This window comes from Bufo gargarizans, chromosome 5 (genome assembly GCF_014858855.1).
Source record: "Bufo gargarizans isolate SCDJY-AF-19 chromosome 5, ASM1485885v1, whole genome shotgun sequence".
In the NCBI taxonomy this organism is placed as follows: Eukaryota; Metazoa; Chordata; class Amphibia; order Anura; family Bufonidae; genus Bufo; species Bufo gargarizans.
The window spans coordinates 481,304,005-481,319,188 of record NC_058084.1 but is presented as its reverse complement, the minus strand read 5'-3'; the positions used below and the strand labels follow the sequence as shown (position 1 = coordinate 481,319,188).

General features: G+C 53.4%; 2 protein-coding genes across 2 annotated transcripts in view; one reads left to right on the top strand and one right to left on the bottom strand.

Moving 5' to 3' along the window:
- Positions 1 to 1,293, bottom strand: part of LOC122938183 (zinc finger protein 585A-like) — a 60,008-nt gene extending 58,715 nt beyond the window's left edge. The window contains exon 1 of the mRNA XM_044293544.1: positions 1,168 to 1,293. The gene's annotated coding sequence lies outside the window, so the exon portion shown is untranslated. The remainder of the gene's footprint in view (positions 1 to 1,167) is intronic.
- LOC122939172 (gastrula zinc finger protein XlCGF26.1-like) overlaps positions 1 to 15,184 on the top strand; it is a 1,061,774-nt gene that overhangs the window by 816,761 nt on the left and 229,829 nt on the right. The window lies entirely within an intron of this gene.

The following is a 15,184-nucleotide window of genomic DNA, read 5'->3' as shown; positions in this document are numbered from 1 at the left end:
GGCCACAGTGGTCATGTGACACTTATACTGGTATCACTGCTGGGATACATCCTCATAACATGGACGTCTATGGGAGATGACGACCACTGCTGGAGACACTGGTGGACGCCTCCCAGGTCCCTCTCCGGCAGAGACTTCAGTGTCCCCGACGTCAGGAGAGCAGCGCATGCGCAGGATGTCAGTGCGGCCTGTGACTGCCAGAATACACTGCACTACTGAAGCATCAACTGCCCCAATACACTGCACTACTGAAGCGTCCACTGCCCCAATACACTGCACTACTGAAGCGTCAACTGCCCCAATACACTGCACTACTGAAGCGTCAACTGCCCCAATACACTGCACTACTGAAGCGTCAACTGCCCCAATACACTGCACTACTGAAGCGTCAACTGCCCCAATACACTGCACTACTGAAGCGTCAACTGCCCCAATACACTGCACTACTGAAGCGTCAACTGCCCCAATACACTGCACTACTGAAGCGTCAACTGCCCCAATACACTGCACTACTGAAGCGTCAACTGCCCCAATACACTGCACTACTGAAGCGTCAACTGCCCCAATACACTGCACTACTGAAGCGTCAACTGCCACAATACACTGCACTACTGAAGCGTCAACTGCCCCAATACACTGCACTACTGAAGCGTCAACTGCCCCAATACACTGCACTACTGAAGCGTCAACTGCCACAATACACTGCACTACTGAAGCGTCAACTGTGACAGACATCATACACTGCACTACTGAAGCATCAGCTGCCACAGACATCACACACTGCACTACTGAAGCACCAGCTGCCACAGACATCATACACTGCACTACTGAAGCACCAGCTGCGCCAGACATCACACACTGCACTACTGAAGCATCAGCTGCCACAGACATCATACACTGCACTACTGAAGCATCAACTGCAACAGACATCATACACTGCACTACTGAAGCACCAGCTGTGACAGACATCACACACTGCACTACTGAAGCATCAGCTGCCACAGACATCATACACTGCACTACTGAAGCATCAGCTGTGACAGACATCATACACTGCACTACTGAAGCACCAGCTGCCACAGACATAATACACTGCACTACTGAAGCACCAGCTGTGACAGACATCACACACTGCACTACTGCCTGCGGCTCCCGGCTCCCCGGTACCTGCTCCTCATGCCGGGGCTCTCCCTCCCGCTGTCCGGACATCAGAGCCTCTTTACAGGACGTTTCCAGCAGAACTTCCTCTTTCCCTCAGGTTCCTGGAGTTTTCCTCTCCCAGCATGCTTTGCGGTGTGACGTCACAGGGCTGGCCCCGCCCGGCACACTGGTCAGTCAGCCCTAGCCCCGCCCCCTACACCTCCGGCGGCCATGTTAGTACACCCAGACATGTCTCCTGCTCCTCTCCTCACATCACTGAGGGCAACAGGCGCTTCCCTCACCATCTCCAGAGCCCCAAACACTGGGAGCGGCCAGCACAGCCGTATCTAAGCCTCTCATGTGAGATACAGCCTGCTGAGCCTGGATCACAGCTTCTCTTGTGTGATACTCCCTGCTGAGCTGGGTATCTAATCCTATCCTGTGTGATACTGTCTGCTGAGCTGTGCATCTAATCCTATCCTGTGTGATACTGTCTGCTGAGCTGTGTATCTAATCCTCTCCTGTGTGATACTGTCTGCTGAGCTGTGTATCTAATCCTATCCTGTGTGATACTGCCTGCTGAGCTGTGTATCTAATCCTATCCTGTGTGATACCGTCTGCTGAGCTGTGTATCTAATCCTGTCCTGTGTGATACTACCTGCTGAGCTGTGTATCTAATCCTATCCTGTGTGATACTGTCTGCTGAGTTGTGTATCTAATCCCATCCTGTGTGATACTGTCTGCTGAGCTGTGTATCTAATCCTCTCCTGTGTGATACTGTCTGCTGAGCTGTGTATCTAATCCTATCCTGTGTGATACTGCCTGCTGAGCTGTGTATCTAATCCTATCCTGTGTGATACCGTCTGCTGAGCTGTGTATCTAATCCTGTCCTGTGTGATACTACCTGCTGAGCTGTGTATCTAATCCTATCCTGTGTGATACTGTCTGCTGAGTTGTGTATCTAATCCCATCCTGTGTGATACTGTCTGCTGAGCTGTGTATCTAATCCTCTCCTGTGTGATACTGTCTGCTGAGCTGTGTATCTAATCCTATCCTGTGTGATAGTCTGCTGAGCTGTGTATCTAATCCTGTCCTGTGTGATACTGTCTGCTGAGCTGTGTATCTAATCCTCTCCTGTGTGATACTGCCTGCTGAGCTGTGTATCTAATCCTATCCTGTGTGATACTGTCTGCTGAGCTGTGTATCTAATCCTTCCTGTGTGACTGTCTGCTGAGCTGTGTATCTAATCCTCCAGTGTGATACTGTCTGCTGAGCTGTGTATCTAATCCTATCCTGTGTGATACTGTCTGCTGAGCTGTGTATCTAATCCTATCCTGTGTGATACTGTGCTGAGCTGTGTATCTAATCCTATCCTGTGTGATACTGTCTGCTGAGCTGTGTATCTAATCCTATCCTGTGTGATACTGTCTGCTGAGCTGTGTATCTAATCCTATCCTGTGTGATACTGCCTGCTGAGCTGTGTATCTAATCCTATCCTGTGTGATACTGTCTGCTGAGCTGTGTATCTAATCCTATCCTGTGTGATACTGTCTGCTGAGCTGTGTATCTAATCCTATCCTGTGTGATACTGTCTGCTGAGCTGTGTATCTAATCCTATCCTGTGTGATACTGTCTGCTGAGCTGTGTATCTAATCCTATCCTGTGTGATACTGTCTGCTGAGCTGTGTATCTAATCCTATCCTGTGTGATACTGTCTGCTGAGCTGTGTATCTAATCCTCTCCTGTGTGATACTGTCTGCTGAGCTGTGTATCTAATCCTATGCTGTGTGATACTGTCTGCTGAGCTGTGTATCTAATCCTCTCCCGTGTGATACTGTCTGCTGAGCTGTGTATCTAATCCTCTCCCGTGTGATACTGTCTGCTGAGCTGTGTATCTAATCCTATCCTGTGTGATACTGTCTGCTGAGCTGTGTATCTAATCCTGTCCCGTGTGATACTGTCTGCTGAGCTGTGTATCTAATCCTACCCTGTGTGATACTCCCTGCTGAGCTGTGTATCTAATCCTATCCTGTGTGATACTCCCTGCTGAGCTGTGTATCTAATCCTCAGTTGTGTGATAGAGGAGGAGCTGGTCACATGGTGTAGTGTCGCTGTCACATGACCCGGGTGCGACTGCCAAGGGCCGATCTATTTCGCGCACTCGATCCCTCGCGCCTCGATGACACGCTGCCTTTATCTATAAGCAAAAAACGGAACAGCACCTCCTGAGACTAATCGCAGGTGCAGGCTACCCGGCAATAATACAGCAAACAAATAAAGTAGCAGCACACCACTAATTGCACTAAGACTGAGTATACAAGCTAAAAGCTTCTTTACTGCATTTGCAGTAAATAATAATAATAATAATATTGGCGTCATGTATTTGACCCTGTTCACATATTCACTTGTATACTCAGTCTTAGTGCATTTAGTGGTGTGCTGCTACTTTATTTGTACGCTGCCTTTATCTGACATTTAAATCAATACCCCGATTAATTAACCCCTTAGTGACCACCAATCCGTTCACACTTCGTTTGCTGGTAAAAGCAGAATTGCGTTATGGATTCCGTTACCACGGATCGTAACACAATTCTATGACGGAATGCCTTTAGAGGGTTTCCTTTATTCATTCCGTCATAATAGAAGTCTATGGGCTGCAAAACTGATTCGTCCCATTTCCGTTATGCAGGGGAGGACTCGGGATCAGGGGGGAACGGGAGGACTCGGGATCAGGGGGGGGACTTGGGATCAGGGGGGGGGGGGGGACTCGGGATCAGGCGGGGGGAGGACTCGAAATCAGGCGGGGGGAGGACTCGGGATCAGGGTGGGGAGGACTCGGGGGTCAGGGGGGAGGACCCAGGATCATGGGGGAGGACTCGGGGGTCAGGGGGGAGGACTCAGGGGTCAGGGGGGGGAGGACTTGGGGGTCAGGGGGGAGGACCCGGGATCATGGGGGAGGACTCGGGGGTCAGGGGGAGAGGACTCGGGATTAGGGGGGGGGGACTTGGGGGTCAGGGGGGAGAACCCGGGATCATGGGGGAGGACTCGGGGGTCAGGGGGGAGGACTCGGGATCAGGGGGAGGAGGACTCGGGGGTCAGGGGGGAGGACTCGGGGGTCAGGGGGGAGGACCCGGGATCATGGGGGAGGACTCGGGGGTCAGGGGGAGAGGACTCGGGGGTCAGGGGGGGGAGGACTTGGGGGTCAGGGGGGAGGACCCGGGATCATGGGGGAGGACTCGGGGGTCAGGGGGAGAGGACTCGGGATCAGGGGGGGGGGACTTGGGGGTCAGGGGGGAGAACCCGGGATCATGGGGGAGGACTCGGGGGTCAGGGGGGAGGACTCGGGATCAGGGGGATCAGGGGGGGGAGGACTCGGGGGTCAGGGGGGAGGACTCGGGATCAATGGGGAGGACTCGGGGGTCAGGGGGGGAGGACTCTGGATCGGGGGGGAGGACTCGAGATCAGGGGGGGACGCCCCTTAATAACGGGACGGATCCATAGACTTCTATTATGACGGAATGAATAACGGAAACCCTCTAAAGGCAATCCGTTATGCATTCCGTCATAGAATTGTGTTACGATCTGTGGTAACGGAATCCATAACGCAATTCTGCTTTTACCAGTAAACGAAGTGTGAACGGATATCAAATATGAAATCCGCTCCTCTCTACTTCTGATGGTTCCAGTGCCCACTGCGCTCTATATATGAACAGCAGCAGCAAGCAGAGTTCATGGGGGGGGGGGGGGGGGGGTCCTTGGGCACGCCGTTCTCTCTATGACATGCAGCAGCAAGCAGAGTTCATGGGGGGGGTCCTTGGGCACGCCGTTCTCTCTATGACATGCAGCAGCAAGCAGAGTTCTTAGGGGGGTCTCCCATGCTGCTGATGCTTATAGAGGGAACAGTGTGTCTCCCGCTCAAATAAGCTCTGGTGGCTGCTGCTGTGGAAGGCAGAATTGCTCCCCCCCCCCCCCCCCCCAGATCATTAGTCATTTTCTCGCTCACATATTGCAGGTGATTCTGGGGGCTGGAGCCCGAGGGCGGACTGCGCAGGCGGTGAGCACAGGCCGCCCTCCCGCTCACTTCTTTCTCCTGCTGCTGGGATGCACTGGCCAATCAGCTGCAGGAGCCTAGCTCTGCTAAGAGCTGATTGGCCAGTGCAGCGCCCAGCAGGCAGAGGAGAGCGAGGGGCTGTCCGGTCTGTGCAAGAGGGGCCCGAACAGAGGAGAATCAGGGCCCGCCCGAGCCCCAGATAGAAGACAAGCCATACTGCAGACATGGTAGGGGGTGGGCCTTTCCATCCACTCCGGGCCCCCTCCTGCCACGGGCCCCTAGCAGTTACGTGGTCTGCCGCTATTGGCGGTACGCCACTGAGTACTTGGTTACAAAAAGTTACAAGAAATAAGACCTACATAAACGTGCGTAAAACAGTATAAAAAATAAAAGGATAAAAAGCAGAAAGGTTCTTACTACAGGACTGTGCGGTCAGAGGTCCTTCTGGTTTTCCGGGGACAGGAGGAAAGTGGAGCACAACCCAATGCTGATCGGATCCCCAAATTGTGTCAAAGAAATGTTCCCAATAGTTCACTTTTTATCCCCATTCGGCAGAGGGTGGAGCAGAGAGGGGTGTCCCGGCCTTCTGGGGTGGCCTCATTACCTGTGCACACTCTACCGCTCTTACTCCGCTGGCAGACATGGCTTCCCGTCCACACTAACGGATATTTGGACCCGACATGTTTTAGTAATGTATATTATATCCGGCTGATCAGTTTGATGCCACACATGGCCGGCGTGGTTGTCCCAGAAGGTGAGATACTGGTTATGTGGGCATGCGGGCTGCCAGGGATGGGGGGTTTAGACCCCGATGCCCACATCACACGGGATACAATGATCACAGCTATGAATGTGCGAGTTGTACCAGAGATGAGTTATTGCTTCTGAGACGTCTTCTTCATCCTCTGGCACTGTATTGGAAAGGCTCCTGGACCCCTGCGGGGTGAGGGTCCGGGCTGTCTGCATTTCCAGGGACCACCTTCATTACCACTGGCAAAAGGCCAGTCCTTTCACAGTGAGGTGATAAACTGATTAACTCCAAAGAGTAATGCGTATTCTAACCGCAGGCCCAGACGGAACCGCGCGAACAATCACAGAATGGAAAGTATATAGGATCACAAGACAGAAAACATACACAGATAATACACGTGACGAGAAATGTCAGTTTCTCACAGTCCCCCCCCCCCCCGTCCCCTCATTGGTATAGTCCTCACCCGCCAGTCACTTCTTTCACACTAGTGTTAGGTTTGTCAGTTTCTGGGGGGGGGAACAGTCTGCCGGATCCGGACTAACGCTCGCACACGCAGGCTCGGACTGGCCCACAGGGGAATCCCCCGGTGGGCCCCTGAGCAAGGTGGGCCCCTGGTCTCCCACCCCCTGCACAAGTGGCACATAACACTTTAGATTTACTGCACTATATACATATATTCAATGTACAGCACCTCCACCAGCCGGTGTTCATATAAAAAACTTGTTAAATTATTTATTATATTTAAATGTAACCATACGGTCGGCCCCCTAAATAATTTTTACTGGTGGGCCCTAGGTACCCCAGTCCGACACTGCGCACACGTGTGCTTCTGGAAGTCTGGACCGGCCTCATTCATTATAGATGCGGCCGCAGCACGGCAAACATGCCGATTGGCTGCCGGACAAAAACCGCCTGCTCGTCAGTGGAGGAGACACATTTACATGCAGCGATCTCCTAGTACCTCGGAACCAAAGCAGAGTTCGGTTTCAAGTTTTAAAGTGTTTTTTGCACAAAATTAACTACCGAAGTTATTCAACAAATGTAACGGACCGTTTCAGCAGACAAGGGGTTAAGATCCGTTTAGGCGATATGCCCCTTTCCGAGAGACAGGCACAGCTACTGCAGAACACCAAACTCCCGAACTGGATACAAAATAGCACTCCAAACTGGAACCTCACAAGTAGCTGCTAGCAGACGAACAGGAAAAGCATACAGTCAGCTTACACTCCTGGCAATCAGTCTCCAACATCATACAGGGAATCCCCCAATAACGAGACAAGGCTCCGTGTTGAGGGTCAAGCAGTGGTCTGTGAGATAAAATGGCCGCTATCTATTGTTCTCACCATGTGCTTCATCCGTTGTTCTCACCATGGGAATAGTGAAATCCAAGCAAGTAAGGCAAATGATGCAATCCAGGGACAGAGGGCTCAGTCCCAAGTGCCTTAAGACCCAATAACTTAAAGGGGTTATTCCATCTTAGAAAATGGGGGACCCGCACCTATAAGGAGAACGGAGCAGAGAAAGTGGAGGAGGGCGCACTACGAATGCGCAGCCGCCCTCCGTTCATTTCTATGCAGCCGCCGAAAATAGCCGAGCGCTGGCTTGGCTATTTCCGTCGGCCCCATAGAAATGAATAGGAGCGTTGGCCGCGCATGTGCGGTGCGCTCCCATTCACTTCAATGGGAGAGGCGGGGAGCTGCGCCTGGTGGTGGTCGGACCCTGGGAATCCCGGGGTCCTCCAGCCACAACTCTCCCCGGCTCAGTTCTTGTTGTAGGTGCGGGTCCCAGAGGTGGGACCCGCACCTATCAGACAATGGGGGCATATCCTTGCGATATGCCCCCATTGTCTAAGATGGGATAACCCCTTTAAGGGACCATAATCCCAGGGCAGGAGGCTGGCAAACAGCCCCCTCCAAAAGGACGTGGCGAGGTTGGTTTTGCCACACATCTCCCCCTCCCAGGGAAGACTAACCAGATACCTGACCTCACGCCGGTTGGTACCTGAGTTAGTCTGGCAGCCCACCCACAACCCAATACTGGACCTGTTGAATTTAGTAGCCTGTCTCTGTCCCGTGAATCCACCAAGGTTATATTGGTAGCTGGTACTCCCGGTCTCTGAGTTGCTCCCTGGCTTGGAGTGGAGGTTGCTTTGTGGGCAGGGATCAGCGGGACTCTGCCCTGGTACCAGCGCTACCATGGAAGAAGCCCGGTTGGAGTCTGGTTGTTGGAGGGGGAAACCGACTATCTCCACTTTGGCTAAACAGCCCTGTTGCTGGGGGACAGGACCGACTGTCCCTACCCCCTGTGCTGTAAGTGCAGAGACCACGGTCCCATCTGCACAGTTGTGGGGCTTACTGTCTCCCCCTGGTGCAATAAGCTGCCGCTGGGGAGAGGGGGTAACAAGCTCCTCTCCCATACATACTTCCAGCCGCTGGGGAGGGCGACCGACCGCCTCCGCTCCCAATACAGTGTCCTGCTGCTGGGGAAAGGAGACTGGGCTCTCTATTCCCTGTAGGCCACTCTGCCGCTGGGGGACAAGACCGACTGTCTCTGCCCCCTGTAACTCCGCCTGCCGCTGGGGAATGGAGACTGGGCTCCCAATTCCCAAAAAATCATGCTGCTGCTGGGGGGCAGGAACAACTACCTCTGCCCCCTGTAACTCAGCCTGCCGCTGGGGAGGGAGGACGCTGCTCTCCTCTGCCTGCACTTCACACTGCCGCTGGGGAATGGAGACTGGGCTCCCAATTCCCTGCACTTCACACTGCCGCTGGGGAATGGAGACTGGGCTTCCAATTCCCTGCAGGACCGGTGGAGAGACCTCGGTCCCATCTCTACCGGCCACCTGGGGTCCTTCCCAGTAACACTCCACAATATCTGCCCAGCTGAATGGGTCTGGATCTGGGTCTGTCACCTTACTGTCCTGCTGAGCCTTCCCAATGGAGTGGAAGAGATCTCGGTAGTCCTGCTCCAGTTCCTACTCCAGGGTTGCTAGGTGAGCCAGGTCTTGCTCTACCTCATGGGGGTCATCCCACTCATACCTAGCCTCCCTCTCATAGAAAATGTCCTGAAGTCTGGACTGTGCAGGGCTCCCAAAGCCAGGCTCTGCAAAGGACTCCCATAACAAGCCAGGACCATCAAACTCCTCTCCCTCTGGCTTGTCATGTTCGGCTGTCCAGGGTATATACTGTATAAGCGCCAAAGCGCCTGGTAGGCATCCTCCAGCCATAGCTCCTGCCATACCCGGTGCTCTAGTTCCTTCACCCATTCTTCCAGGGGCTGCTCTCCCAGGAAGGGCATCAGCAGGGCCACTTGCTTCTGCAACCGCTGCTCTTCACTGGGGAGACTTTCACCTCGCTGGTATTGTACATTATCCAGGGCCTGGTACCAGATGCCTTTCCTTAATGCATCCCGGCCATCCAGGTCCTCCTCCTCGTATAACACTGCTGGTTCCATCCTGCAGCTGTCTGGGTCGCTGTACTGGGAGAGAGAGAGATGGCAGTGGCTGTGAAGGGAAAAGTTCCAGAGCACAATGACCGCCCCAGAGTCTTTCTGCTGCCTGACCGACCGTATGCTGCCACAGCCCGGCCTGCAGGACACCGGAGGGGCCTGGGGGCCACATTACAGCACCACTACATTTACATTTATTTATCAAAAAGCATCATACATAACTAAAAACCAAACATTTTTTACTGTCCCTTTAAGCAAAAGCCAGAATATAATAAAAGACTAAAAAATAAAACAATGTACTTACAAAAGAAGCTATTCAGTCCCCTGCTGTGCCGTCCTCTGCTGTGCCGTCCTCTGCTGTGCCGTCCTCTGCTGTACCGTCCCCTGCTGTGCCGTCCCCTGCTGTGCCGTCCTCTGCTGTGCCGTCCTCTGCTGTGCCGTCCCCTGCTGTGCCGTCCCCTGCTGTGCCGTCCCCTGCTGTGCCGTCCTCTGCTGTGCCGTCCTCTGCTGTGCCGTCCTCTGCTGTGCCGTCCCCTGCTGTGCCGTCCCCTGCTGTGCCGTCCTCTGCTGTGCCGTCCTCTGCTGTGCCGTCTTCTGCTGTGCCGTCCTCTGCTGTGCCGTCCTCTGCTGTGCCGTCCTCTGCTGTGCCGTCTTCTGCTGTGCCGTCCTCTGCTGTGCCGTCCTCTGCTGTGCCGTCCCCTGCTTGCTTCCGCGGATTCTTTCCCCTCCTTTCTGTCTCTCCTCAGTGTGCAGGCGCACTATGGGGGATCTGTGGATGACAGTGTTATGGGGGATCTGTGGATGACAGTGTTATGGGGGATCTGTGGATGACACACTGTTATGGGGGATCTGTGGATGGCACTGTTATGGGGAATCTGTGGATGACACACTGTTATGGGGGATCTGTGGATGACACACTGTTATGGGGGATCTGTGGATGACACTGTTATGGGGGATCTGTGGATGACACTGTTATGGGGGGGTCTGTGGATGACACACTGTTATGGGGGATCTGTGGATGACACTGTTATGGGGGATCTGTGGATGACACTGTTATAGGGGATCTGTGGATGACACTGTTATGGGGGATCTGTGGATGACACTGTTATGGGGGGGTCTGTGGATGACACACTGTTATGGGGGGGTCTGTGGATGACACACTGTTATGGGGGATCTGTGGATGACACTGTTATGGGGGATCTGTGGATGACACTGTTATAGGGGATCTGTGGATGACACTGTTATGGGGGGATCTGTGGATGACACACTATTATGGGGGATCTGTGGATGACGCTGTTATGGGGGATCTGTGGATGACACAGTGTTATGGGGGATCTGTGGATGACACTGTTATGGGGGATCTGTGGATGACACTGTTATGGGGGATCTGTGGATGACACTGTTATGGGGGATCTGTGGATGACACTGTTATGGGGGGGTCTGTGGATGACACACTGTTATGGGGGATCTGTGGATGACACTGTTATGGGGGATCTGTGGATGACACTGTTATGGGGGGTCTGTGGATGACACACTGTTATGGGGGGGTCTGTGGATGACACACTGTTATGGGGGATCTGTGGATGACACTGTTATGGGGGATCTGTGGATGACACTGTTATAGGGGATCTGTGGATGACACACTATTATGGGGGGATCTGTGGATGACGCTGTTATGGGGGATCTGTGGATGACACAGTGTTATGGGGGATCTGTGGATGACACTGTTATGGGGGATCTGTGGATGACACTGTTATGGGGGATCTGTGGATGACGCACTGTTATGGGGGCATCTGTGGATGACGCACTGTTATGGGGCATCTGTGGATGACACTGTTATGGGGGATCTGTGGATGACACTGTTATGGGGGATCTGTGGATGACACTGTTATGGGGGATCTGTGGATGACACTGTTATGGGGGATCTGTGGATGACACTGTTATGGGGGATCTGTGGATGACGCACTGTTATGGGGGCATCTGTGGATGACGCACTGTTATGGGGCATCTGTGGATGATGCACTGTTATGGGGGCATCTGTGGATGACGCACGGTTATGGGGGCATCTGTGATGACGCACGGTTATGGGGGCATCTGTGATGACGCACGGTTATGGGGGCATCTGTGATGACGCACGGTTAAGGGGATATCGGTGGATGGCACTGTCATGGGGGCATCTGTGGATGATGCACTGTTATTAACAGTGCATCATCCACAGATGCCCCTATAACAGTGTCATCCACAGACCACAGATATCCCCTTAACAGTCTATTAAGAGGATATCTGTGGATTGCACTGTTATGGGGGTATCTGTGTGGAATCTGACCCAGATGCAGGGGGATCTCCCCCCCCCCCCATAACAGTGTCTCTGACAGTGACCCCCAACATGGAGGCTGCCGGGGTCTTATGTAAAGTGTTGTAATCTTGTGCTGCTTACTGGGAGACTCCAGCTGGTATTCCACAATCACTGGGTCCTGGTCAGGCTCTCAAACATCCAAACAAGGCCGGCGGCAGCGTAACGTGACGACACTCACTCCGTCACGCCGCACGCGCCTACTCCTCCCACTTTTCTAATGAGGCAGGCGTGTGACGTCAGAGTGAGTGACACGCAGCACGGGAGCGCGGGAGCGGAGCAGTCTGAAGATGTGCGGGACCGCCGGGGCAGGAGGCTAGGCACGGAGGTGTGATTAGGGGGTGCCCAGGCACACCCTGTGCGCACGCCCATGGGTCCAACTATCCATTGACCCCGGCGTCAGAGCGGACTGTTTCAAAAAGCCATTTTTCAACTCGCTATAAAGCTGATTGGTGGTAAGACCGCATGTGCTGATAATACGTGGGACGCCGCGCTAAGCACAGCAAGACGAACACCCCATCGCTGCTAAGAAGTGAGTAATCGTGTAACAATCAACTACAGTGTAACAGCGAGGCGGAATCTGTGAAATCACAGCGGCGTAAAACTACACACCCCAATCCAGAGGCTGTAATCCCCATAGTGGAATTTATTACACCGAACAAACCGCAGAGATACCGCAGACTATCGCAGAGATACCGCAGACTATCGCAGAGATGCCGCAGACTATCGCAGAGATGCCGCAGACTATCGCAGGGATACCACAGACTATCGCTGAGATGCCGCAGACTATCGCAGAGATGCCGCAGACTATCGCAGAGATGCCGCAGACTATCGCAGGGATACCGCAGACTATCGCAGAGATACCGCAGACTATCGCAGAGATACCACAGACTATCGCAGAGATGCCGCAGACTATCGCAGAGATGCCGCAGACTATCGCAGGAATACCGCAGACTATCGCAGAGATACCGCAGACTATCGCAGAGATACCGCAGACTATCGCAGAGATGCCGCAGACTATCGCAGGGATACCGCAGACTATCTCAGAGATACCGCAGACTATCGCAGAGATACCACATTCACTAACTTAGTGGCCGAACCTAAAACTTGGAATAGGCAATAAATCTAAGACTGCAGTCTGCGACCGAACCACGAAACTATTCTTAGTGTGTTTTATGTGAAATCATTTTTAGCATTATTTTAGTGATTGATTAGGGACCTGATGTGTTATATATTATACATAAATCTTAATATATTGTTACTATATTGGCCAGTGTTTTGTGTCAATCCACATGGAGCTGTGCCCCCTACTCTCTGTGCCCCCCTACTCTCTGTGCCCCCCTACTCTCTGTGCCCCCTACTCTCTTGTATAAAATATGTACAAATCAAAAATAAAAACTTGATGTATGAGGTGGAGGTCCATATGGAGAAGGAGTTTGAGGAGGCGGTGGACGTAGCGGACTAGGTGGAAGCAGCGGTTGTTTTTTTGTTTTAATTTTAATTTTATTTTAAATTGGGGTACAGTCCAAAAGAGTGGGAAATATCCAAAATACAAGAATGAGCAATTGCACTGCAGTATAACAATGGCTGGTTAGTGCCGGTATACATGTCTATTCTGCACAAGGTACGGACAAGTCCTGAGGGATCCAGGCCTGGTTCATTTTAATGACCGCGAGCTTGTCCACGTTGGCTGTGGACAGGCGGCTGCGCTTGTCTGTGATGACGCCCCCTGCCGTGCTAAACACACGTTCAGATAATACACTGGCTGCAGGGCAGGCCAGCACCTCCAAGGCGTAAAGGGCAAGCTCAGGCCATGTGGACAATTTGGAGACCTAGAAGTTGCAGGGGGCAGACCCGTCATTCAGTACGTGTAGGCGTGTGCACACATACTGCTCCACCATGTTGCTGAAATGCTGCCTCCTGCTAAGACGTTCCATATCAGCTGGTGGTGCTGGTTGTTGTGGGCGGTGTATCGTCTGTGTCCTCTGTATCCCCCCAGCCACGCACCAGTGATGGCCATGAGCTGGTCTGAGTGCCACCCTGCTGTGAACAAGGTTCCTCCACCTCCAGAACTGTGCCCTGGCAGGACAATTGTGTACCTGGCGTTTGTGGGTGCAGGAACCCACCCTCGGAGCCACATGTGAATGACTGGGCGGAAACCCTACGAAATGATCCCTCTTCCTCCTCCTCCTCCTGTGCCACATCCTCTTCCATCATCGCCAGCAGCGTTTTCTCAAGGATACATATAAGTGGGATAGTAACGCTGATAACGGCGTCATCGCCACTGGCCATGTTGGTGGAGTACTCGAAACAGCGCAACAGGGCACACAGGTCTCTCATGGAGGCCCAGTCATTGGTGGTGAAGTGGTGCTGTTCCGCAGTGCGACTGACCCGTGCGTGCTGCAGCTGAAACTCCACTATGGCCTGCTGCTGCTCGCACAGTCTGTCCAGCATGTGCAAGGTGGAGTTCCACCTGGTGGGCACGTCGCATATGAGGCGGTGAGCGGGAAGGCCGAAGTTTTGCTGCAGTGTTGACAGGCGAGCAGCAGCAGGATGAGAACGTTAATGCCTCGCTTCAGGCTCTGATTGCTCAGCGTGCAAACCACTCGTGTCTTGTCGTCGGCACATTGTCTGAAGAACTGCCACGCCAGGGAACTCCTTGGAGCTGGCTTTGGTGTGCTCGGTCCCTTGCTGCTGTGGGCAGTAGCAGGCGTACTGTCTAGGGGGCGGCCGCTCCGCTTTTGCACCCTGCTCCCTCTTCTGCTGTGCTGGTGGCTCTATGCGACCACTGCCTCTTCCTCCGAACTACACAGGTCACTCGCATGACCTTGATTCCATGTGGGGTCGAGGACCTCATCGTCCTCCACAGCATCCTCCACCCAGTCTTCACCCCTGCCCTCCTTGTCGGTCTGCACACTGCAGAAAGCCCCAGCAGTTGGCACCTGTGTTTCGTCATCATCCGAGACGGTGGTCCTCCCATGTACTCATCCTGAAACATAAGTGATTGGGCATCGGTGCACTCAATCTCTTCCACTTCTGGGGCAGGGCTAGGTGGATGGCCCTGGGAAACCCTGCTAACAGAGTCATCAAAAACCAGAAGAGACTGCTGCATGACTTGGGGCTCAGACTGCTTGGCTGATGTGTAAGGGGGTGAGGTGAAAGACTGATGGGCATCGGCTGCAGGTGCCAACTGTGGTCTTTCAGCAGGTGACTGGGTGGGAGACAATGTGAAGGAACTGGATCCACTGTCAGCAGCCCAATCTACTATCGCCTGTACTTGTTCAGGCCTCGCCATTCGTAGAGACGCATTAGGCCCGACCAAATACCGCTGCAGGTTCTGTCGCCTACTCGCACCTGAGGAAGGGGTTTCACTTGTGCGTGTAGCTGGCACAGATCGACCACGTCCTCTCCCTGCAACAGGAGCTCCACCAGCAGCACCACG